This window comes from Lactuca saligna, chromosome 9 (genome assembly GCF_052625555.1).
Source record: "Lactuca saligna cultivar CGN05327 chromosome 9, ASM5262555v1, whole genome shotgun sequence".
In the NCBI taxonomy this organism is placed as follows: domain Eukaryota; kingdom Viridiplantae; phylum Streptophyta; class Magnoliopsida; order Asterales; family Asteraceae; genus Lactuca; species Lactuca saligna.
The window spans coordinates 152,946,540-152,955,672 of NC_136425.1; positions in this window are offsets into that span (position 1 = coordinate 152,946,540).

Sequence of the window (9,133 nt, forward strand, 5' to 3'; positions counted from 1 at the left end):
CTTGACTCACACATTCATGTGAACAAGTAATTAGTCTTAATTTTCCAATACTTGAAAGTTCTCATTCATCATGCTATACAACTTGCATGATTCCAAGTCCCGGTCCAATTGAGACTTGGGTGATGAGAATCTTTCCTTATTTGGTAAATTTAGACATTACCACAAATGAAGGAATCAATTTCATATTCCCACTCGTGCTATTAATGGAATCATATAAGCAACAATTTTTTTTCCTCAAATGCCATTGTAAGGATATTTTAAAATAAATAAAACCAAATTTTTCTTTTTATTTTAAAACTATGCGGAAAAACTTATCCTTACAATCCATATGAAAACTTGTTGTTATCTATTCCTTAGCAATATCTCATAACTCCTAAGAATTAGCTCAAGAATCCGATTTTCAAACTACGCGATAGAAATCCATCTATGCGATCAGATTCAACATATTCTTTCTTTAAGTTCCTTTACTTTTCTTTGATTCTTAAAACATTACCATGTGACCCAGTCACAACATGTATCAGGAATCTCAGAATAGAAACTTAACAGAGTTAGATTTGTGGACTTTTACCTGAAGTAGAGTCAATCTTATTGACTTTAACATCCTTAGGTAAATTAGGCAGCTTCGCAACTAATGACCCTTTCTTTGGCAATATAAACATATGGACCCTTTGATAATGGTACACAGGACTATTACAGACTTAGCTTTTCTCTTTACCATTTGTTCAACCGAGTTGACTATGGCCGATCCCTTTCCATTGGGAAGAGAATGCTTTTTCTGTATTTCCAGTGTCACCATTGTCAATGTCCATAAAGTTTCAGGAAGTTGATCTTAACAATAGATAAGATCATTAAGGGTCTTGTCATAGTCTATTTCATAGGTGTCCCAAAGGAACTCACTATGTGACTTAGAAAGTGATTGAACCACCAACTTTCTCAAGACTTTGACACCCAACTCTCCCGGCTTGTCAATATGTGACTACATCTCCAAGATGTGACCACACCAAGACCTTGCCTTGCCAATAGGGCTCGAGTGAATTTAAAATTTTAAAGAACTTGTGGGGTAGGGAGAATAATTGGAGGAGGAGAGAGAAGTATGATATCCATGGGACATCATCTTCATTAGGAAAGCTTGTTTCAAGAGATTTGGGAAGATCATAAATGTCTAATTCAGACATGTTATGGGAGATATTCAAGATAGTTGATCTTTGAGTCCTTAATATGACACCCAATATGAAATATTAAGGCTAGGACCCAACAAACTATTTTATAACTTAGAAGAGGTATGCCGTAATCCAAGCTATAAAACAATTTGAAGGTAGGTGAATGACGATTCACCAATTTCCACCAAGATAAACGAAATGTATTATTAGGTTTTAATTGGATTTGAAACTCCTAGATCTTTTGAGATTCATTGAACTGTTCAATGGCATGTTTCAATCTCGAGTGTGCCCTTCAAGTTTTGTGACTGGGATGCCGAGGATCACAAAACAAGGTGTGAAGTAACCATGCAAATTACTTGGTACCCTTAAGTGTTTACCCCTCAATCGATGTGCCGGTTAACCACACACGCTCCATCGATACTATGATAAACATTAAGTTACCCTTTGCCTACCTTGTTAAATACGAGTTAGTGTGCCGGTTAACCACACACGCTCCACTAACCGACTTAAACAAAGTGCAAACTGTAATTTCATGGATTAGCACCTTCTTCACATTTTTCCTAAGTAACTAAGATTGGGTATTTATAAGAGTTTAGTTACTTAGTATTTATCATTAATACTTTTAATGAAGGGAGAATTATAGTCATGTCAAACCCGTTCGGCTAACGACCCTCCACCAGTCAAGCAAGCGGTGGGTGAGAGTGGACACCCATTAAGTTGCCATTTTATAGGCAACAACCTTATACCCACCTTATAGGCCGGCTTCGTGAATGAGGCGTACTAGCGGTAAGACCGACTTTACTCTTATACATATAAATATTATTAACTTATAATATTATAAAGTATAAGGGTTGAATTTTAACTTTTAAAATTCTAAGGGCTAACTTGGAATTAAAGTATTCATAAGAGAAAACTTTACAAATTCCAAAACTTGAGGGCAAGTTTTGAAACTATTCAAAACTAATTAATTCCATAACTTATGTATTTAAAGTAGTTTTAATCCAAAAACTCTTCAAGTTCCATAACTTGTGGACAAATTATGGAAGACTTTAAACTAATAAAGAATTAATCTTTTCTTTATTTTATAACTTATGGAATTAATTAAGGTTACATATTTTATTTAATTATTTATTAATGAAGTGACTCTTGAACCTCCATAACTTAAGGACAAGACTCTTCATCTTTTTTGAAACCTTTGCCAACTTTATGAGTTTTATGAGTCTTTAATGTGACTATTCATGTAACTTAAGGATAAGTTACACAAACAGATTTTATACTCAACTCTTAGATTAATTTGGATTGAAAACAACTTTTTCACTCAACTTTTCTATTAATCTAAGCAACTCATAAGAACAAGATAATTCAAATCAAACTTTTTCATGTAATTAGTCTAACCTTTAAACTAATACAAAACATGAATCTATTGACAATTATCTTGAAAATGGATTAGCATGAACATTACCACATTTAAAAACAAGTTTATAAGTTCAAAACAACTTAGGGTAATGTTCCTAGTCCATTTCTAGCCAAAAACCTCGAAGATATGCTGTCTGGGGTCCAACTCGTCGAGTGCATGAACACAACTCGGCGAGTTGGATGCATTTTGCCTTGGACTCGTCGAGTCCCTTCATGGACTCGGCGAGTCAGCTGGGCTGACAGCATCAAAACTCGATTTTTTCAGCTTCTATTGCAGGTATAACAAGAAAACAAACCTGGCTCTGATACCACTATTGGGTTATGAGCATTCTAACACTCCTAAGTGTACATGCAACCCTAAATACCTTGGATCTATGTTTTCTCTATTATACATGCAAATATGAACATCCAAGGTATTATCCTAATCTAGCATACAAAATAATGGATATAACAAGATAGAATACATACCTCTTTGATGTAGAATGTCTTCATGAAGCTTGAGCGCCTAGTGCCCCAAGTGTGACACCTCAAATGGTTCACACAACACCAAATACACTTGGAATAACTTGAGAGAATTCTACAGTTCGTAAAATCGGCTAGCCCTCTCTAGAATAATACTAGTGGCCGATTTTGGTCAAGAATAGGATGCTTATATAGTTATACAATTAGGGTAAACTCTAATTGTCATGACTTTCCATTTCCTTGGATCCATGGGTTCAAATACACCATGGAGCATCCATGGAGCATCATATGGGTTTTGGCCCAACTAGATAATCCATGGAGCATTAGCCCACTATATAAGTATGGATGATTTACACAATCAACCCATATATTTAATTAGTCTTCTTTTGATCACTTAATTAATCCTAGATTAATTCTTGATCAATACTAATTAAATAATCTTATTATTCTTATTATTAATATACTAGAACTTATAATATATTAATAACCATAAGTGTCTTATTTCTCTCATTATAGTCTATCCAAGTGCATGATGCCATGCAACCCAAATGGACCATGCCGGGTCGGGTCAAGTCTTACCAATTATAGTTATGGACTTAGACATTAATCCAACAATGAGGTCATTATAGACATGCCTGAGATGGCCCAGCTGTTGGCTCAGCACTTCGGCATATGATTTCACCGTTATAGTAGGACGCAGCTCATCGCGGTTAGGGATAGACTTATCATAGTAGGTCGTTAGGAAATATGCTATGTACTCCGACTCTATGTTTAAGTGACTACACTACTCATAGAGTCGTTATGCTGTCGAACTAGTATCACTCATGTATGCTCCTACGAGCAAATTTTCATGTATCAAATGCGGATAATATTAATAAATTTTTACATGTTTTATTACGATATTGCAAATTGCTATGTGTTGAGAAATTATGATTGATTGGTCAATGGTAGTAGTGTTTAAGTTCGTACCATGCACCTAGTATGTAGGATCATGACCTCACAGAAACAACATACCCTCAACATCTTTCCGTATTGTGACAGAAAGATGCCTCCCCGACCTACTCGCGGAAACCCAGGACCAACCCCACCTGAAGTTGACTCAGCCGCTTTCCAGGCAGCTGTATCTGCAGCAGTCACTGCAGCGATTGAGCAAATTCATCAAGGGAACAATGGAGGAGTCAATGGGCAAGGAGCCGGAAGTTCGAACAATGGAATGAATCAAGGACCCACCAAGACATGTACCTACAAGGACTTCACAAACGCCAAACCACGAACTTTTAATGGCACTAGAGGGTTGATCACTCTGAAGCGATGGATCGAAAAGGTGGAGTCGATATTCGAGATATGCGACTGCCCTGAGCACATGAAGGTGAAGTTCGCGGCCTGCACTTTTGTGGATCAAGCGCTCACCTGGTGGAACGGACATGTAGAACCCATGACGCTCCCTGTAGCCAACTCTATGCCGTGGACAGAGATGAAAGAAATGTTAATGGCTGAGTACTGCCCACGAGGCGAAATACAAAAGATGGAGCAAGAGCTATGGAACCTCACTGTGCAGAACGCGAATATCGATGCCTACATATCGAGATTTAGCGAACTATCTCTGCTGTACCCGGGTATGATCACCTCGGAAGGAAAGAAGATTGAGCGATTCATCTGGGGACTCACATCACCAATTCAAGGGAATGTGATAGCTGCAAACCCCGAAACATTTGACAGTGCGAAAAGATTGGCAAAAAGGTTGTATGACCATAACAACAAGAAGGGAGAGAAGCCAGTGGAGACTGAGAAGACGAAGGAAAGTGATGGCAAGAGGGGAAAGAACAATAAGAGGAAGGGGCGCCAGGGCCCCGACACCTCCAAGAAGCAGCAGACAGTGGCGGTTAATGCTGTTACCGCACCGGTTCCAGCCGCACCACATGCTCCAACCTCAGCCACTTCAAATGCTTCCAGACCTTATTCCGGTAATCTTCCCAAATGCAACAAGTGCGGTTTCCATCACTATGGAGAATGCAAGGATTTTCAGTGCACCAGTTGCAACCGAAGGGGACACACTGCAAAGTACTGCAAGGCTTACCATCCCCAGAACCAAAATCAGGGAACCAACAACAACAACCATCGCAATAACAACAACACCCATGCCAGCGGCAATAACGCAGGGCCTAGCCACACCTGCTTCGGATGTGGGAAGACTGTACACATCCGCCGAGACTGTCCTAACAACAACAATTTAAGAAATGGAGGAACAGGAAGGATGTTGACCATGGGTCAGGGTGAGGCCATTCAAGACCCCTCTGTTGTTACCGGTACGTTTCCCTTAAACAACGCTTATGCATGCATCTTATTTGACACCGGAGCGGAGCGAAGCTTCGTAAGCAATAAGTTTAAGAATTTATTAAAACAACTGCCCCAAAAGCTAAATGAAACCTATACGGTGGAAATGGCCAATGGGAAAACCGAATCCACTGGGGAAATCTACACCGGATGTACCCTAACTCTTAATCAACACGCCTTTCGAATAGATCTAATGCCAGTGTCAATTAGGAGTTTCGATGTGATCATCGGCATGGACTGGTTAAGCCCCCACCATGCCGAAATTATGTGCCATGAGAAGGCCGTTCGTCTTCGTCTCCCAAATCACGAAACCCTAGTAATTTACGGAGACAAATCTAGCATGAACCTTCGCCTCGTTTCGTGCATCAAGGCACAGAAATATCTAAGAAGGAACAATCTGGCGTTCCTGGCTCACGTGGTGGATAAAACCAAGGAGGAGATTAACGTTCGAGACATTCCCGTAGCATGTGAATTTCCGGACGTGTTTCCTGAAGATCTCCCGGGAGTACCCCCAGAGAGACAGGTTGAGTTTCGAATCGACCTTATTCCAGGAGCAACTCCTCTCGCTAAATCACCCTACCGGCTGGCTCCTGCCGAGATGCAGGAATTATCCAGCCAACTCAGCGAACTTTTGGACAAGGGATTTATTCGACCTAGTTACTCGCCATGGGGAGCTCCGGTGCTCTTCGTCAAAAAGAAGGACGGATCTTTTAGAATGTGCATCGATTACAGAGAATTAAATAAACTCACAATCAAGAACCGCTACCCACTCCCACGAATCGATGACATATTTGACCAGCTCCAAAGAGCTAGTTATTTTTCTAAAATAGATCTACGGTCCGGATACCACCAACTCAAAGTCCGGGAAGAGGATATTCCAAAAACCGCTTTCCGAACTCGCTATGGACATTATGAATTTGTCGTAATGCCCTTTGGTCTAACGAATGCCCCTGCTGCATTTATGGACCTAATGAATCGAATTTGCCGACCGTTCCTCGACAACTTTGTCATTGTTTTTATCGATGACATCCTCGTCTATTCTCGAAGCAAGGAAGAGCATGGCCAACATCTTCGACAAGTCTTAGAAACTTTGCGATCAGAAAAACTTTACGCCAAACTCTCTAAGTATGAGTTCTGGCTGCGAAGTGTGAATTTCCTAGGTCATGTAGTCAACCAAGATTGAATCCATGTGGATCCCTCTAAGGTCAAAGTTGTAGAAGGATGGGCAATCCCGACAACGCCCACAGAAATTCGTCAATTCTTGGGATTAGTAGGCTACTATAGGAGATTCATTCAAAACTTCTCTAAGATCGCCAAGCCACTTACCTCGCTCACGCAAAAGGGCGTACCATTCAAATGGACAGACAAACAAGAGATTGCGTTTCGAACCTTGAAACAAGCTCTCTGTAGCGCACCTGTACTATCTCTTCCTGAAGGAACGGAAGATTTTGTAGTCTACTGCGACGCGTCAAATCAGGGCTTAGGTTGCGTTCTCATGCAACGTGGGAGAGTGATAGCCTACGCATCCCACCAACTAAAAACGCATGAAGTAAACTACACGACCCATGACCTAGATTTGGGAGCTGTAGTCTTTGCCCTAAAGATTTGGAGGCATTACCTTTACGGTACAAAGTGCACTGTCTTCATGGATCACAAGAGTCTCCAACACATCTTAAACCAAAAGGAGTTGAACATGAGGCAACAAAGATGGGTTGAATTGTTAAACGATTATGAGTGTGAGATTAAGTACCACCCAGGCAAGGCCAACGTGGTAGCTGATGCCTTAAGTCGGAAGGAGTACTCTAATCGTTGTACAAAAACTCTCTCGATAACCATTCAATCGCACCTGGCCACTCAAATTGCAGTAGCTCAGTCAGAAGCCATGAAGACGGAAAATAGAGCAAGCGAAGCATTGCGCGGAATGGAAAAGAACCTGGAGGCAAAGGAGAATGGAGTATACTATTTCATGAACCGTATTTGGGTCCCTAAATTTGGAGGGTTTAGAGATGTTGTCATGAAGGAAGCCCACGAGACGCGATACTCCATTCATCCCGGTTCCGATAAGATGTATTTGGATATTAAACAACACTATTGGTGGCCTAACATTAAGGCGGAAATCGCGACCTACGTCAGTAAGTGCCTTACGTGCGCCAAAGTAAAGGTGGAATACCAAAAACCCTCAGGATTGTTACAGCAACCGGCAATCCCTGAGTAGAAATGGGAAGAGATTTCTATGGACTTCGTGACCAAGCTACCCAAAACGTCGGATGGATTAGACACCATATGGGTAATAATCGACCGACTGACGAAATCTGCCCATTTCCTGCCAATTAAAGAATCGTACAAGATGGAGAGATTGACGCGTTTATACATTCGAGAGATCGTGAGACTCCACGGAATACCAACATCTATCATCTCGGATAGGGACAGTAGGTTCACGTCCCGATTTTGGCAATCACTTCATAAGGCGATGGGAACAAACCTCGATATGAGCACCGCTTATCATCCACAAACGGATGGTCAAAGTGAGCGAACCATCCAAACGCTCGAAGATATGCTCCGCGCATGCGTGATAGACTTTGGAAAGTCTTGGGATACCCACCTACCCTTAATCGAGTTCTCATACAACAATAGTTACCATTCGAGCATCAAGGTGGCTCCTTTCGAAGCACTGTACGGGCGTAAATGTAGATCACCATTATGTTGGGCTGAAGTAGGTGACACCCAGCTAGCAAAAACACATACGTCGGACAAAGCACTAACGGGACCGGAGATCATCCGTGAAACCACGGAAAAGATCGTTCAAATCAGAGCTCGATTGCAAGCATCGCGTGATCGACAAAAGAGCTACGCTGACAAACGGCGAAATCCCTTAGAATTTTAGGTCGGTGATTGTGTACTGTTAAAAGTCTCGCCCTGGAAAGGAGTCATTCGTTTTGGGAAGCGGGGAAAACTAAATCCACGATACATTGGACCTTTCGAAATCGTCGCCCGAATTGGTCCAGTAGCATACAGACTGCAACTACCCGCAGAGCTAAACGGTGTACACCCTGTGTTTCATGTCTCTAACCTAAAGAAGTGCCTATCAGACGAAACCCTTGTCATTCCTCTTGACGAAATCGAAATCAATGAGAATCTCCTGTTCGTCGAAGAACCAATCGAAATCATGGACAAGGAGGTGAAGCGTACTAAACAGAGTCGCATCCCGATCGTGAAGGTACAGTGGAACGCAAAGCGTGGGCCAGAATTCACTTGGGAACGCGAAGATCAAATGAAGCAAAAGTACCCTCACCTATTCTAGCATTCTCAAATCTAGCTTTCAAACAGAATTTCGGTACGAAATTCCCTCTAACGGGGGGATGATGTCACAACTGGAAATTTTGTGTCTTGTAAACTATACACTCAAGCTAAAGTGAATCAAAAGCTTAAGAACATGTGTAACACCTATGATTGCGACAACAAAATTTCAATTAAATACACCATACAAGCATTACAAATAGTCAACAAGCAATTGGAAACCCTAGAAGTTCTTATTTAGGTCCATTTTGGACTAGAACTTCCTTATTGGGCCTAATGGACCAATAAAAATTCCAATTTGACTATCTTGGGTTTAGAACTCTTAAATGGGCTCTAATTGGACCCACATCTATTTGTTTCAACATTTTGGGCTATATTGGGCCTAGAATGAAATAAATTCAAAATTTTGAACCATGATTAACCTAAACTAGCCCAACAAAGTGTAAGAATCATATTATAATTTT